Below are 18,729 nucleotides of genomic sequence, written 5' to 3'. Positions count from 1 at the left end.
TTAAAAAAGTTTCCGGTTGCCGAGGAAACGAAATGTGTCAAAAGAAAGAGGGATTTTGTACTTACCGTAAATCCTTTTCTCCGAGTCCACAGGTGTCACTGGAGTTACACTGGGGAATAGAAGGCGACCACAGGGAGCATGGGCACTTTAAATAAAAGATTAGTGTGGCTAACTCCTCCCCTTCTACTTCCCCTCCAGGTCAGTCATAAAGGTTGTGCCCGGAAGGGAGCAGGAAGATAAAACACACTTCCGAAGAGGAGGTTAATACCACATACAATCATTCAATCAAGATGAAAGAAAGAACAGTGAGAAAACACTGAAAGTTTAAACAAACACAGTCAACAGACAATGTAACATATTAACTTAGTATATATATTATATATGACCCTGGTAACCCAACAGGAAACTCCAAGGTAATGGCCCTTGCAGGACATAAGGCCTGAGGCAACTTTTAAAGAGAACAGCGCTGCGGTGGGCGTCCAGTGACACCTGTGGACTCGGAGAAAAGGATTTACGGTAAGTACAAAATCCCTCTTTCTCCTTCATCCACTAGGTGTCACTGGAGTTACACTGGGGACGTCCCAGAGCCCTCAATCCCGGGTGGGAGAGCGCTGAGAACTGTTTAACACCCTGCGGCCAAACACTGAAGCAGGAGCCGCAAAGGTATCAAACCTGTAGAACCTAACGAAAGTTCTGCAGCTGGACCAGGTAGCCGCTCGGCAGAGCTGCTGTAACGAAACCCCTCGGGCAGCCGCCCAAGAGGATCCCACCGACCTGGTTGAATGCGCTGTAATGCAACCAGGAGGAATCCGTGAAGAGTTAACATACGCCTGGCGTATAGTTAACCTAATCCACCTGGACAGCGTCTGTTTAGAGGCTGGCCATCCACGACGCACCGGGTCGTAGGTCACAAACAGCGAATCAGACTTCCTGATAGGAGCTGTACGGGCTACATAAATTCTTAGAGCCCTAACCACGTCCAAGGATCTCGCCACCGGGGAATCCTCTGGAAAGGCAGGAACCACGATGGGCTGGTTCAGATGAAAAGCCGTAACCACCTTGGGAAGGAAGGCCAGACTGGTACGGAGCTCCGCTCTGTCAGGATGAAATTGTAGAAACGGGGAGCGACAAGAAAGAGCCCCCAGTTCCGATACCCGCCTGGCAGAAGCCAGAGCCAACAGAAGTACGACCTTCCAAGTAAGGTAGCGAAGGTCTACCTCCTCCAAGGGCTCAAAAACAGAGGACTGAAGGTACTCCAGCACCAAGTCCAAGTCCCAGGGAGCCGTTGGAGGACGAATGGGGGTCTGTAACCGAAGCACCCCCTGAAAGAAGGTTTGAACTTCAGGAAGAAAGGCTAACTTCTTCTTAAAAAAAGATAGATAGAGCTGAGACCTGAACCTTTAGGGTATTCAGCCTCAGCCCTGACGACAAACCTTCCTGCAGAAAAAGGAGAAGTCTCGCCTTTTTGAACAGGCATGTAGAGACTCCGCGCCTCTCACACCAAGCCACATAGGAGCGCCATATCCTGTGGTAGTGTGCTGATGTAACCTCTTGCCTGGCGCGAAGCATGGTGGGTATAACTGCTCTAGGTATACCTGCCCTCCTCAAGATGGACCTCTCAGCAGCCACGCCGTCAAATGCAGACGACCTAAATCTGGGAAGATGAAGGGTCCCTGGCTGAGAAGGTCTTCCTGAAGAGGTAGAGGCCACGGCTCGTCTATCAGCATAGCTGTCAGACTGGTGTACCAAGACCGACGAGGCCAGTCTGGAGCCACCAGCAGGGCCGTTACCCCCTCTCTCCGGATCCGCTGAAGTACTCTGGGTATCAGTGGAAATGGCGGGAATAGGTACACGTACTGGAAGGGCCAAGGGGCCACCAGCGCGTCTACGCCCTCTGCCTGAGGATCTCGTGTTCTTGCGAAGAACCGGGGAAGTTGGAAATTGTGGCGGGACGCCATCAGGTCCACTTGGGGACAGCCCCAGCGATGTACCAGCTTCTGAAAGACTTGAGGGTGCAAGCACCACTCTCCTTGATGAACGTCCCGCCGACTTAGAAAGTCGGCCTCCCAGTTCTCCACTCCTGGGATGAACACAGCTGACAGGGCTAGGGCATGGGTCTCTGCCCACACCAGGATCCTGCTGACCTCCTTCATGGCTGCGCAACTGCGGGTTCCTCCCTGCTTGTTGATGTACGCAACAGTCGTGGAGTTGTCGGACTGCACAAGAACGGCTTTTCCCTGGAGAAGAGGTCTGGCCTGGAGAAGAGCATAGTAGACAGCTCGTAGCTCCAGGATGTTGATGGAAAGCAGACTCTCCTGTTGTGTCCACAACCCCTGATACTGACGGTCCAGAGTCACCGCACCCCAACCCCGGAGGCTGGCGTCCGTGGTGATGAGAGTCCAATCCAAAATTGCGATCCTCCTCCCCTGCTGTAGGTTGGCGGTGTTCAGCCACCACAGCAGGGACAAACGAGCCCGTGGGGACAGGGTCACCCTTTGCTGCAGATGCAGGTGAGAGCCCGACCATTGATGGAGGAGCGACAGCTGGAAGGGGCGAGAATGAAACCGGGCGTATTGCATCGCCTCGAAAGAGGATACCATCCTCCCCAATAGTCTGGTGCACAGGTGTACAGACACCTGTCTCCGTCTCAGGACAAGCCTGACCAAAGCCTGCAAGGACTGAATCTTGTCCGCTGGAAGGAACACTCGCATCTGGCTGGTGTCCAGAATCATCCCTAGAAACAGGAGACGCTGAGTGGGATGAAGCTGGGACTTGGCAAAGTTGAGGATCCACCCGTGTGATGTGAGGATCTTCTGTGTGAGAAGAATGTGCTCCAACAGGGTGTCCTTTGAACGACTCTTCAGCAGAAGGTCGTCCAAATAGGGGATGATAGTAACCCCCTGCATGCGGAGGACCTCCATCATCACTGCCATCACCTTGGTGAAGACCCGAGGTGCCGATGAGAGGCCGAATGGAAGGGCCTGGAATTGCCAATGCCGGTCCTGCACCGCGAACCGCAGATATGCCTGGTGCGGGGCCCAAATGGGGATGTGCAAATAAGCGTCCTTGATATCTATGGATACCAAGAACTCCCCTTCTTCCAAGCCCTGTATGACGGATTGAAGGGATTCCATCTTGAATCTGGCCACGTGCAAGTATGGGTTTAGATCCTTCAGGTTGAGTATGGGGCGTACCGAGCCGTCCGGCTTCGGTACCAGGAACAGGCTGGAGTAGTAGCCCCGGGACCGCTGTTCTGCGGGGACCGGAACCACTACTCCCATGTCCTGCAGCTTGGCAATGGCGGCCAGCAGCTGTTGCCCCTTCTCTGGAGGACGAGGAAGACCGGTCCTGAAAAACCTGTCTGGGGGAGAACTGCTGAAGCGAATCTTGTAACCTAGGGTCACAAGCTCTCTTACCCAGGCGTCCTGACAGGACTGGAGCCATATGGAACCGAAGTTCCGTAAACGGGCTCCTACCCTGGGGTCCCCCAGATGGGACGGAGGACCGTCATGCAGCAGGCTTGGTGGCCTTGGGGTCCAGAGTGGTAGTGGAAGCGCCTCTTCCACGGCCTCTGGTTCCTCTCTGTGAAGGAGCACCTCCCCTGGATCTACCTCTGAACCTGCTGGAGGGACAAAAGGCACGAAAGGAGGGATTGTGGGCAGCTCTGCGAGATGGAGGAGGAGCAGCCGACGGAAGGAAATGTGACTTCCCACCTGTGGCCTGAGATATCCATCTATCTAGTTCCGGGCCGAACAGGAGATCCCCGTTAAAGGCCATGGATTCGACCGCCCTTTTTGATTCTGCATCAGCCTGCCACTGACGCAGCCAGAGACCTCTGCGGGCTGAAATGGAGAGAGCAGAGATTCTACCTGCCACCGCGCAAATGTCTGAGGACGCCTCAATTAAGAAGGTTGAAGCATCCTGGATTTGTTCAGACAGCTGCAGAATAGTAGCTGGGTCTGAACCGTCATTCACCTCAGCAGAGAGCTGTGACGCCCAGACACCTATTGCCTTGTTCACCCAACAACCAATCTGCGCCGGACGCTGTAACACGCCAGCCGCTGAAAAGATGTTTTTCAAGGTCATCTCTAACCTACGGTCTGAGACATCCTTGAGGGTGGTAGCCCCAGGGACTGGGAGGACAGTCTTTTTAGACAGCCGGGAAACAGAAGAATCGACTCCCGGAGGAATCTCCACCTTCTTCCTGCCTTCCGGCAGCAGTGGATAGTTCTGAAAGAACCGTTTTGGAGCCTGAAAACGTTTGTCTGGATTTTTCCAGGCGTCTGTTACCAGCTCATCTAATTCCTCAGCTACCGGGAAATTAGGGGACAGTTTTGCCTTTTTCCCAAAAAGGGATGGACGGGAAGGTGTGTCAACCATTTCTATAAGGTCTTCAATACCCTGTGAAGGTATGGCAGGTTCCTGTGTGTCTTGGACTAACATATCCTGTGCATCCTGTGCATCCTGCATGTCGTCCCTAGGGAGCTCAAATTCTCCCTCCTCCAGGTCTGGCATATCGTCAGAGTCAGGGGAGTGTAATGGAGAACCTCTTCTCCTCAGCAAGGGAGGGGGCTGTCTTGAGGAGGACGGGCGCGGTTCAGCCTGCCGTGGAGCTAGGGCCCTAGTGAGGCTCTAAACCGCAGAGGTTAAAATTGACTGCTGTGTCCTAGAGGTCTCTCTATCCCTCTGAGACTGGGTCAATTCAGAGGATAAACGGGACATAACCTCAGTTAGTTGTGAGGCCCAGAAAGGTGGGTCCACATGGGTCTGTGAGCCAGAGGGAGTAGCAGTGCATTTATCACAGATAATATCCCCAGGGGCTGAAGGGGAAAACTTAGCATTGCAAGTTTTACAGGCAATTTTCTTGGAGCTTCCCCCAGCCATTGTACAAATATGTCACAGAATCCACACACTACCACGCACCCAAGGGAGAAGTAGGTATAGATAAGTCCAGTAAGAAGGACTGACAGGAGAGATAGTGAAGGAAAGGAGCTGCCACAGGCTTTGTACTGCGCTATAGCATATAGCCAGGTAGCGCTATAGCCTTGATTTTTTTGCACAGCCCAACTATCTCTCTCTAAGCTCTCAACCCCCCACTGTAACTCACAGTACCGGGAGAGCTATAGCAGGACGGTCACCAGGATCTGCGATGTACTTGTAGCCTTTGGTGGGGCTGCAGCGGTACAGGAGCTTCCCTCTGTCTGCTCTGCCGCGGCGCCAGTGTAAAAAAGATGGCCGCCGCGCGTGATAGCGCTGGGGATAGCCGGGGCTGCTGGGAGTACCACGCGGTAGCTCCGCCCCCTCGCCCGACAGCTCTCGCGTCCATGGCGCCAGGCTTGAAGCCCTCTGCTGCCGCCTTTTTCTAATAAACCCTGACCACCGCCGCTAGCAGCGGTGGCAGGGAATACTCACAGTGTGCCTGCCGTCGGCGGTTGGCTGGGGGAGGACTGCGGCGTGCTTTGGTGGGCAGCGCCCGTTGCCTCCCGAGACGGTGGTCTCAGCAGCCAGGGAGCCGGGCGCGCTGCTGACTAGGGCGGTCGGCTCCCTCGGCAGGCTCCCACGTAGCAGGCAGATAGTGTAATGCTATCTGCCTGTCCTCTGCGCAGAGTAAAAAACCCATGTGCATAAAAATTCTCTGAAGTGCTCAGAGAGCACCTAGTGTGTGTCCGCTCCCTTTCGGGCACAAACTAAGACTGACCTGGAGGGGAAGTAGAAGGGGAGGAGTTAGCCACCCTAATCTTTTATTTAAAGTGCCCATGCTCCCTGTGGTCGCCTTCTATTCCCCAGTGTAACTCCAGTGACACCTAGTGGATGAAGGAGAAAGAGAAAACGTGGGAGGGAAAGACCATGCACGTACAAGATGTCATCTCATGTTACTCTCGAGCAATTGGTGGGCCTTGCAAAAGTACAAGAGAGTCGTGCCAAAGCATTTATGTATTTGTTCTTTAGTGAACGCTGGTAATGTGTCTATGTAACTTTGCCATACCTCTTGCAGAGAAACAATGCTCATCCAACGTGGTTTATTCTGGTCACCCCACAGATAGTATAACTGACCTTTTGATAAGGCCTTATTTTCATAATAAAGGATTCTTCACTGGTCATTAACTTTCAGATTCACAACATACACCTTTTAATAAAGTACTGACCTCCAAAACAGGCACTATTTTCATTTAAAGGTATCTTTACTCTTCTCAACCAAAAAGAACCATCACAGGGATATTTTCAAATATTGCATCAACAACTCCTGGCCCCTTGGGGCTTCAACTCACCTCCAACAGAGGCCCTATGTGCACCAAAATGTTTCTTTATACTTCCCAAAAGGAAAACAGATTCTTAGGAAGCATTCATCCATAAAAAGATTTGGTACTCTTTACCTATCACGGCGCCCATCGCGGGCATCGCGGGTACATTTATGTCTGGCCGCGACGCGACCGACGCGATGCCCGCGATTTCCCATTGAAACCCATGTTAAACATGGAAATCGCGTCGGTCGCGTCGCGGCCAGACATAAATGTACCCGCGATGCCCGCGACGCGATGCCCGCGACGCGATGCACCCGATTTCCCATAGCAATCAATGTTAAATGGCCCGACCGACGCGATTTTACTGTTAAATGCCTCAATGGACCCGATGTGGCCATAGGAAACAATGTTAAATGGGCCACAGAGGCCAAATAGGCAACCTTGACTGGGAAATGGCCCCCCCAATTGTTACCGCCACCCCACGATCAACGTGAACCCGAAGCGTGGCGAGCGGCGGCGGTACGCGTCCTCCAACCTTTTCATACCCCCACTATCCACGTCGGCGTGGAGTTGAGAATAGAATAGTGTGGCGAGCGCAGCGAGCCACCGAGCCCGAAGCGTGGCGAGCGCAGCGAGCCCCGCGAGGGGACGCGGATACCTTCACAGCTATACGCGTCCCCTCGCGGGCTTCACAGGTGTCCATGGCGACGCGGACACCTGTGAAGCCCGCGAAGGGACGCGTTTACCTGTGAAGGTATCCGCGTCCGCTCGCCACGCTTCGGGCTCGGTGGCTCGCTGCGCTCGCCACACTATTCTATTCTCAACTCCACGCCGACGTGGATAGTGGGGGTATGAAAAGGTCGGAGGACGCGTACCGCCGCCCCTCGCGGGCTCGCTGCGCTCGCCACGCTTCGGGTTGACGTTGTTCGTGGGGTGGCGGAAACAATTGGGGGGGCCATTTCAGAGTTCAGGGTAAGCATTTGGGCTCTAAGGCCCATTTAACATTGTTTCCTATGGTAAAATCGGGTCCATTCAGCCATTTAACATGAAAATCGTGTCCATCGGGCCTTTTAACATTGATTCCTATGGCAAATCGTGGGCATCGCGTCGCGGCCATCGTGTGCACATTTATGGCCGGCCGCGACGCGACCGACGCGATGTCCATGTTTAACATGGTTTTCAATGGGAAATCGTGGACATCGCGTCGGTCGCATCGCGTCCGGGCATCTTTAGCCCGCATACGACGCGACCGACGCGATTTTTTACCTCACGATGCCCACGATCAAGATCGTGGCGCCGTGCTAGGTAAAGAGTACCAAAGATTTTAATCCACAGCAAAGACAAAAATACAAAAAAGCAATGTATCAGGTATACACAATTAAAATCAAGAATGAAAAAATCTTTGAAGCCCATAAACAGCCTAAGTCTGCCAACTCCACTCCAAATCCGCATTGGGGGTGAAAAATGGATACCAGATGAAAAAAGCTAAGACTACTACCGTATTATGGCTTCTCTCCACGGACCAACATGTTTTGGGCTGTGATAGCCCTTTTTCAAGGTGTGAATGGTTACATAGAATCTGGCCTTCTTTACCTGACACCGGTTGGAGGAAATATGGTCTTAGATGTGATATTTTGCTTATAGTTTGGCCGTTCCCCATCATTCGGCCACTTAGGCATGAAGTGTTCCAAATGTTGAGTGTAATTCTGTGACTATAGATTCCCCCGGATCCAGCTATAGCACACTTTATACTCAGGACACCTGTCTGCAGGCAATTAGTAATAGCTCATTTATGGAAATTTGATAAGAATCCTTCTTTAATGTTTATTCAAAACAAGATAGATATCCATTTTGTTTCTGAAACCACTGACGCCAAATACTCCTCCCCAAACTCGATCCATATGAAATGGTTTGGCTGGTCCCTAAATAGAGAAAAGATGTCCCATGCTTCTATCTCTAGTAATTCCACAAACTTTCTGGCATTACGCTCTCCATAAGCTCTGTCTTCCCTCAAATGTGATTTTTAAGATTTAATACTTTGTATGTCATTGTTCAGTATACATCACCTAGATTTTGGGCCTTATTTTGGTTCATTCTTTCTGACAAAATCCTTCTTAGATGGGCAAAACCATGTGCACTGCAGGTGGGGCAGATGTTACTTGTGCAGAGAGAATTAGATTTGGGTGGGGTTTTACTTCAAAGTGAGAGCTATATTGCAGTGTAAAAATAAAGCAGTCAGTATTTTCCCTGCACAGAAACAAAATTACTCACCCAAATCTAATTCTCTCTGCACATGTTACATCTTCCCCCCCCTGCAGTGCACATGGTTTTGTCCATCTAAGAAGGATTTTGTCAGAAAGAATGAACCAAAATAAGGCCCTTTGTTTTATATATATATATATATATATATATATATATATATATATATATATATATATATATATATATATATATATATATATATATATATATCCATTTATCGCATATATATGTGCACATTACATCCTAAGGCAATATTTGGGCAACTGGCTTCTTTTTCTTTATTTGTGGATGGCATTGGTTTTTTTTGTAATTTCCTCCTAAATTCCCCCTTGTTTCCCCCTATTTCTTCTTTCTTTACCCCCCCCCCCCCCCCTGAAAAATGTAAATAATAAAACAATGTTAAAAAAAGTAAATGAAGTTAACAGTGGACTCGCTAAAATATTATATGTTGGGTGAGAGCTCTGGCTTATTACAAACCACTCACCCTTAAAGGGTGCACCTGAACGTAAATGCTTGTGTGATCAATTGATTTTTGGCCTTAGAGACATTTAAGTTTAAAGTTAGACTCCCTCGCTCCATTACACTCTCCCCAACCTTGCAAAGCTTCAGACGGGCACTGAAAACTCACCTATTCATCAAAGCGTACCCTTCCACTGCATAAACCAGCTGGTACTCCGACCCCTTGCCTGTTTACATCCTGCTATCTAACCACCACCCACTCGCTTGCACCTCTTGTATTCTGTCTGTCTCCCCTTCCTACTAGATTGTTAGCTCCTCCGAGTAGGGCCCTCTTCCCTCCTGTTGTCAAAGACCACTTCTCTTCACATTTCACTCACAGCTCTCCTATACTGCAACACTCAGTGAACATCTTCGTCTGCACACTCCTCTCCATTGTTTGCCTCAAGCCTCTAGTTGTATGTTGATTGAGTCCTCACTACTTACATTTAAGCTGTAATGTGTATTGATCTGTGGCGCTCTTTATTTGTACTGTATTTTTGTTATTTATTCAATGTTATGCCAAGCTTTGTCTCCCTGTATTGTTCCTTTGTGCGGCTCTGCGAAACACTTGTGGCACCTTATAAATAAAATTATAATAATAATAAGGATTATGATAGGGTTAATGGCATTTCCCTGTCTAAGTATTATACAGCAGATAAACATGGACGTAGTCCAGTTTTGGTTTGAGCTCAGGAATCAACTGCAGCTAAATTGATTAGTAGGACCTGTGATCTTACTTTTAGACTAGCTGGCCAAGTGATAGGTTGGGGTCTGAGATTACTGTAGGAGGCATTTGGCTGTTAACTAGGATTGTTTCTCTGACTGTGGAGTGCAGCATTGTGACTGCTGATATCCATGTACATTTCTGAAATATTGTTTGATAGGGCAGATACATCAGTGATAATGACAATAGAGGCAGATACATCAGTGATAATGACAATAGAGAGAGGGCAGATGCATCCGTGATAATGACAATAGAGAGAGGGCAGACACATCAGTGATAATGACAACAGAGAGAGGACAGATATATCAGTGATAATGATAATAGAGAGAGGGCAGATACATCAGTGATAATAACAATAGAGAGAGGGCAGATACATCAGTTATGATGACACTAGAGAGAGGGCAGATACATCAGTGATAATGACAATAGAGAGAGGACAGATACATCAGTGATGATGACATGAGAGAGAGGGCAGATACATCAGTGATAATGACAGTAGAGAGAGGACAGATACATCAGTGATAATGACAATAGATAGAGGTCAGATACTGTACATCAGTGATAATGACAAAAGAGAGAGGGCAGATACATCAGTGATAATGACAATAGAGAGAGGACAGATACATCAGTGATAATGACAATAGAGAGAGGGCAGATACATCAGTTATAATGACAATAGAGAGAGTGCAGATACCTCAGTGATAATGAAAATAGAGAGAGGACAGATACATCAGTGATAATAACAATAGAGAGAGGGCAGATACATCAGTGATAATGACAATAGAGAGAGGGCAGATACATCTGTGATAATGACAATAGAGAGAGGGCAGATACATCAGTGATAATGACATTAGAGAGATGGCAGATACATCAGTGATAATGACAATAGAGAGAGGGCAGATACATCGGTGATAATGTCAATAGAAAGAGAGGGCAGATCCATCAGTGATAATGACAATAGAGAGAGGGCAGATACATCAGTGATAATGACAATAGAGAGAGGGCAGATACATCAGTGATAATGACAATAGAGAGAGGGCAGATACATCAGTGATAATGACAATAAAGAGAAGTCAGATATGTACATCAGTGATAATGTCGATCAGTGGCGGCTCCTGCCTTTAGACTTAAGGGGGGTGCAATTGCCTGTATACTGCTCGTTACAAATGGAACACAACATACAGATAATCTACTTTAAATCACCTTAAACTATGGAATAAAGTATCTTTGATTGTGACTGCTCTGTACCAGTGTTTTTGTGCATATATTGTAAACAAATTATGTACCTATATGCACACAAACAAAGGTGCAGAGCAAAATACATACTTTGAATAACTTTAATATTAATTAAAGTACAGAAAAGTATACTCCTATTAAAGATCTACACACAAATAATAGTTAAAATAAATATTATTCACAGAGGCTCAAATATTATAAAAAAAATAAAAAAAAAACTTCCATGCACCTCTCTGGTGCACTGCATACCTTCCTTCAGCTGCTTCACACTGAGTGACTCACTGAAGTCTGTGCATGCTCTCTGCAGAGGATTTGCTTCTGCTGGGCTGCACAGACAGCAGCCCATGGAAGCACTGTAGCTCTGGTGATGTGCACAGAACGGCTTCCTGCTGGAAAGCTATTGCTGTCATCGCTCCATGTACTGGCAGCCCAAGTGGGGGAGGAGTTTTCAGTCCTCTGTATGATGGGCAGTAGCAGCTTCCAATAGGAAGCTACTACATTCTGAACTCCTCCCCACATGAGAGGAGGTCACACATGGAGCCTGGTGTTGTGACTCCTGACAAAAAAGACGTGATCATGTGACACAAGGACTGGGAGAGACACAGACAGCCAGCAGAGAGCTCCAGAGGTAGATTCCGCAACCCCCCTCCCACCCCGCGGGTAGAATGCGCACCCCCCTCTGCACATGCACCAGCGAACGTGCGCACGCACACTGAAGGTCTGATGCTGGCTGTCTGTTTTGCACTGCAATCCTCCTGGTTTTCACTGGAGGGGCTGCAGTCCTGCAGCCCAAAAGCAGGAGCCGCAACTGATGTCAATAGAAATCTATAATCTCATTTCTATAACACAATAACAGCACTTACCAGGGAATATCCCAATACTTCCAGCATTTGTGCCATAGGAATGGTGGTAAAGGAACTGAGATCCCCAATAAATCCGGCTACTTTTCCGTGTTTCTCACAGAAATAATTAGGCAGTTTAATTTTAATTCTAGTAAGTATTTGTATTACATGATCTACAGCTTTACTTCCCCAGGCACAGGAATCATGCAGATGATATCCCAGAGTGATATTGGGTAGAATATCTGGGTTCTCGTTAATCTCATTAATTGCAAACATAAAAGCCCGGACATGTCTGTATTCTCTAATGTGGGGACTGATTAAACCAAAAACAGAAACATTTTTGTAAAAAAAGTAATTATTTGAATAAATATTCTATATACAAATGTTTCAATACAAACTATAAGCAATAAATCTATCATATCATCTATCATTTGTTCATGATCTTATTGAACTATTACTGTACTGACGTTATCTATATGTTTCTCCACATATGTCCACAAGTGGAGGCAATGTTTTGTGTCTGTGCATTTACATTATGTGCATACGCTGGGTGCTAGCGGGCACGGTGAACTTCTAGTTCACTGTCCATTCGCACCTAGCAGTGTGGTATTGTGGCAATGTGCTGCGTTCATGGTAATGCTCAGCGTTTCCTGGCTGTTCCCATTTTCTGTCATCTATACCGTAACTGTTATTCTATTATGCATTTTAAAAAATGTATTCATATATATATATATATATATATATATATATACGCATCTTTGTGGGGTCGGCGGCACTCGGAAATGAAAATGCACACACCAGGCTGTGATACCAACATTTCGAAGCACGGCGGCTTCTTTATCAAGGTGCTTAACAAGTGATAACAAACTCCAAACAGTGTTTAAATACCTGAACAGTCCCTGACGGTTCCCGCGGCTTGGTCCGGCGTCTCCGGCGGCTGCTAATGACACCCGAGACCCTTCACAGGCCGTGGGAACGAGAGGTAATTACACACACATAATACGTCAATCTGTAAAAAAGTGCAAAAAATCAATTGTAAGATCTGCTAACTCATTATACACATGCAAATCTAAAACATTTTGGAAGCAGAAGTTCATATTACTATAAAGTGCCTTAATGATGTGAGGAGACCTGCGTCTTCTCCCTTTAAAGTGACAGTGCCTAATATTAAAAGTGCATGTGCTAGCTGATCAAAAAATTACATACATGACAAACAATGACAAATATTAAAAGCCACAGATTAGTGTTTACCTACAGGAGACTGTCCTATATTGTATATCAAGCGAAACAATGATTGGAGCAACATATCCTTTCCCATAATGGGACGGATTCCCCGGTGAAGTTCACATACAAACTGAGCAGAAATTCTGTTCAATATTTGGATGTGGACATATCAGTAGTGGGAGGTCAGATTCAAACGTCACTGTACACAAAGCCCACAGATCGAAACAACACCCTGTTGGCAACAAGTTTCCATCCCAAGCCATTAATAAAGGGATTGCCATTCTCACAGATGCTGCGGGCTCGCCGCATCTGTAGTGAACGCGAAGGGCTGGACACAGCACTCACGGCGATGAGCACCAAATTTATTGAGAGGGGGTATCCAGCACCTGAAATTGAGGCCGTTAAAGCTAAGGTGTTGAGTCTATCTAGAGAAGAGTCATTCACCCCCAGAGCCCGCAATCAAAAAATCGATGATAAGATCATTTGGGTTAACAAATTCCATCCTTCCAGTGCAGGAATTAAGCTGGTTGTCAATGCCCATTGGCCCATCATTACTTCAGATGGGGCACTGCCTTCCCTGCAATCGAAGAAGATCATGAGCTCATACACCAGAGGCAAAAATTTAAAAGATTTTCTTGTAAAAAACGACGTTTCCTTCCCCCCACCCCTGAATGTGTCCTTTTTGTGAAAACCCAAGGGGGGTTGCTATAGGTGCTGCGGGTGCACAACATGCAGCTACCTTACCCCGGGGGACTCGTTCCATCACCCCTATTCGGGGAAGAAATTTAAAATCCATCACAGAGTCGGTTGCTCCACCAAATTCGTGATATATCTGATAAGTTGCCCCTGTGGTCGACACTATGTCGGCAAGACCGACCGAACATTTAAAGAGAGGGCAGCTGCCCACCGGTCGGCCATCAAGGCGGCAATAGCAACGGGATACAGTGACCAGCTGGTTGCTAGACATTTTTCAGAGGCTAGGCATAGCCTCACATCATTGAGGTATCGAATTATTGACCATGTCCCCCCACTATCTAGGGGTGGCGACAGGTCATTGCGGTTACTCCAGCTAGAGAGCCGCTGGATATATCGTTTAGACACTTTAGCCCCGAGGGGCTTGAACGAACATGCTGGTCTAACATGTTTTCTGTAAAATAAGACACCCAGCGTACCTGTAGATCCCAGCATACCATCTATTATAGCTGAAGGAAGATGTTGCAGAATCCAGCTATCGACATAATAAAGTGTCAACACTTGGCCTGCATAGCGGTTTTTATCATTGTTTAGCTTGATATACAATATAGGACAGTCTCCTGTAGGTAAACACTTATCTGTGGCTTTTAATATTTGTCATTGTTTGTCATGTATGTAATTTTTTGATCAGCTAGCACATGCACTTTTAATATTAGGCACTGTCACTTTAAAGGGAGAAGACGCAGGTCTCCTCACATCATTAAGGCACTTTATAGTAATATGAACTTCTGCTTCCAAAACTTTTTAGATTTGCATGTGTATAATGAGTTAGCAGATCTTACAATTGATTTTTTGCACTTTTTTACAGATTGACGTATTATGTGTGTGTAATTACCTCTCGTTCCCACGGCCTGTGAAGGGTCTCGGGTGACGTCATCAGCAGCCGCCGGAGACGCCGGACCAAGCCGAGGGAACCGACAGGGACTGTTCAGGTATTTAAACACTGTTTGGAGTTTGTTATCACTTGTTAAGCACCTTGATAAAGAAGCCGCCGTGCTTCGAAATGTTGGTATCACAGCCTGGTGTGTGCGTTTTCATTTCCGAGTGCCGCCGACCCCACAAAGATGCGCAAATATTGACAGCTTCGGACTGTCAGTGGAGGGCACCGGATCATTCAGCATTCACGGACAGTGTCTGTATGCTTGGAGTGCCGCCCCCCGAAACCATGCTGTGAGCGCTCCAAACAGCGGAAGTGACGCTCCGTATAGGACGGAGCTATCTGAGGTATTATGTACAGATAACTACTCAGATCAAATATAAAAGACACTGTAAGGACTCCAATTACTCTAGCGGCCCACGTAGGCGGGGTCCTCTTTTCCTATAGTTTAAATTATAAATATAATACTTGCCCCGTTTTAAGTTAACCATTAAGAGTATAGAAACCGGAAGTATGCGTTTCACAGAGCGGAAACGGAAATTAGAGCACAGCCCAGGGCGGGAAATCTAAGCTTTCTGGGGATTGGTTACTACCAGTATAAAGGAAGGTCAGGGAACCCCCACCAGACACTCTCCTGAAGAAGTCCAGAGGGATGAAACGCGTTGAGAGGGACCACTGGCTATGACTGTGATGGATGGATGATAATCGTTGTGTACATCACCACCAGATAAGCCCAATTTGTTTTTATACATTGTACGGATTTTAATTGTTTTTTGCGGTGCAAATAAATTGTGTTTAACATACTACACTAGTCCGTTTTCCCTGTACTCTCTCCCTACATGTGTATGCCGCAAATTACATGGTGGAGTGGTTTGAGGAGGGATTTTCCTTGAGACCGGTTGTACAATCACCAGGACTTTCTTGTTAAAGACGCTCATAGAACAGTGGTGGAAAACCACCCTACACGGTACACCTTTATAATTGGGGGTGTGTCTGTCTTCATGTGGTGAAGGGAGACAAAATCTGTTTAAAAATTACTGCACTATTAGGCGCCCATCTCACCCTTTTTTCAGATTTATCACACAGAGGGTTCAAAAGAACAAGAACCCATAGGAGAAGGTGCTGCCACCCGAAAGGATAGAGGGAAGTGCATACAAGATTCTACACTAGATAGTGTGAAGAATTCTGAATTATCCAAAAAAAAATCAGGGGATTACCAGCGCTAGTACCACCACAAATATCTATATATATATATATATATATATATATATATATATATATATATATATATATATATATATATATATATATATATATATATATATATATATATATATGAGGAAAAAAGGGGGGTTTTCCAGAGGGCGCTAATCAATAACAATCATGTGCAGATCGGTTTATACCGTTTAATATAAAAATGGTAAAAAAAACCTTATTAGGGTGTCACAAATATATCAAATATACACATTAATATAAAAACTGCTTCATACAGGATAAGGCACATATGCTTGTTCAGGTTTGCATGAATATTGTTCGATTCAGTGAGAAATAGCCCAACGCGTTTCGTCAGTTCCTGACTTCATCAGGGGCAGAAAGCATAGCCAGTAGACACTATATGCGACTTATATCAAAAAGAATCTGAAGACATAGATTTCTTAGTATAGTCCGATGATTTTTCAATATTCAGGATCAAACAGAGGTGTCTCTTAAGTATCACAGCAGGTAGTTCAAAGATAAAATTCACAGCAGGCAATTTGAATAGATATCACAACAGGTGATCCTGATGTATAATCTCATCAGTATACTGGAATCCTATACTATACTAAGAAATCTATGTCTTCAGATTCTTTTTGATATAAGTCGCATATAGTGTCTACTGGCTATGCTTTCTGCCCCTGATGAAGTCAGGAACTGACGAAACGCGTTGGGCTATTTCTCACTGAATCGAACAATATTCATGCAAACCTGAACAAGCATATGTGCCTTATCCTGTATGAAGCAGTTTTTATATTAATGTGTATATTTGATATATTTGTGACACCCTAATAAGGGTTTTTTTACCATTTTTATATTAAACGGTATAAACCGATCTGCACATGATTGTTATTGATTAGCGCCCTCTGGAAAACCCCCCTTTTTTCCTCATTTCTATTCTGGGTCTTGCCTAACAGAGGACCCCCCAGAGGTGCTGCATCCACTCACTCAAGCGCAGAAAGGGTACCCCCATTTTCCTGTATATATATATATATATATATATATATATTATATACCTGCACATGAGGTAGCACTCCACAATTTTTTGAAAAAACCACCAGGAAACAGGGTTTTTGCATTTCAATGTTTCAATTACAACATTCCAATTTTTGTCAGGAATAACATACAATTACAATACAAGACATTTATACTCACAGACGCTACAGCACGTCTCCCGCCGTGCACGCTACCTCCGAGTCTCCACCTGATGATGTGGCCAGTCACATGGGCTTGCGTCATAGTGACAAGGCCAGGACAGCGTCAAGTTGCTAGGTTACCAACCCGGCGCTGTGGAATTGAGCCGCATCCTGCCAACTGTGATTGGCAGGACACGTCAGTTGCTAGGTGACCGGCAAGATGTGGTGAAAACACCAATGCTTCTAAACTGTAGATATAAAAGCTAGGTGTAAACCATTCACTTACCTTACTTGTGGATAACCGTGTATAGCGGGCACAGCGGGAAGCATGGTGCATACGCACTATAACAAACAAATATAAAGATAGTTAAAATACAATTACTAGGCTGCTTATAATTACATTAGAAAAACGCACAGCAGATTACTGCCGGCTGGGAAAGCTTATAATAATACAGCACAGGAGCTGAAATATAAGACACAGCAGGCTTATAAACTTGTCCGGACTTAATCACTTTCTAAATAATGACAGTTAAAAAACATGTGCATCCAAGCACAGAAAATTTTAAGGAATAATCCTATACCATTTCTAACTTTTAAGTATACAAAAAGAATATACCACAGTAGTCAAAGTGTTCAATTAGAAAAAATTCCAGAAAAGATTTTTAATATACCAAGAGCATGGACTATTCAAAGGGCATTATTGGCTTTACATTGAAAAATAAAAATAAAATTAAACATGAGACAAAAAGGAAAAAATAAAAAAAATAGAAGAATAGAAAAACAATGGAAAACCAGTAGAAGAGGGACAAAGGACAAAGGCACTGTACATTCTTGGTGGTCCTCTACTACAGGAAACAGCTGAAGGATAAACTCTCATTTTGACCCGCAGTTGCCACCGTGTTTACACGGTGGATCCACCTGGCCTCCAGTTGTAGCAATTGTTTGTGTTGATCTCCACCTCTTACTGTATATGGTACTTGATCAAAGGGTTTATATTTTAAGTGAGGCTAAAGAATTATGTGCCTCCTTAAAATGGCGTGCGCCCGGCTGGTCACAGTTCTTCCCTTTAAAAGCCAAACGTATTGTGGAGCGATGTTGGGCTACCCGTTCCTTAAAGCTGCAGATGGTTTTCCCATGGTAGACTAAGCTGCATAAGCATCTTATGGCATAGATGACATACTTGCTGCTGCGATTAAGTACATGTTTTATACGGATCTTTTGCCCCGAGTGAGGATGTAAAATGTAATCTCCTATTTCCATATCTACTCGTTGTGCAGTTGAGACCCCCCCCCGTCCATCTGTATAGTTTTTGGCAAGGCTATGTCGTTTCTGACCAATCGATCCTTGATGTTACGTCCACGTCTGTGAGAGTTTAGAAGTTAATTTTTTTGTAGGCCTGGCAATGTTTTATCAGTCTTAATCAGGGGCCATAATTGTCGTGAGGTGTCCATAATTGTTTTGCTGCCCGGTGAAAAAGTAGTTACAACACGTTCCCGTTTTTGTTTTTTTTGCAAGAATTTTTTCCGTGATTGTTGCATATTCATGGCTATTGTTAATTCTCATTGGCAATACCCTCTTTCAAGGATTTTTTTCTCCATAGTTTGCATTTGGACCACAGCCTGTTCATCATTATTTACAATGCGCCATATACTTAAGACCTGTGATTAAGGTAAACTTAACT

Source organism: Crinia signifera, chromosome 1 (assembly GCF_055691185.1).
Source record: "Crinia signifera chromosome 1, ASM5569118v1, whole genome shotgun sequence".
In the NCBI taxonomy this organism is placed as follows: domain Eukaryota; kingdom Metazoa; phylum Chordata; class Amphibia; order Anura; family Myobatrachidae; genus Crinia; species Crinia signifera.
Note: the sequence above shows the minus strand (reverse complement) of the source record.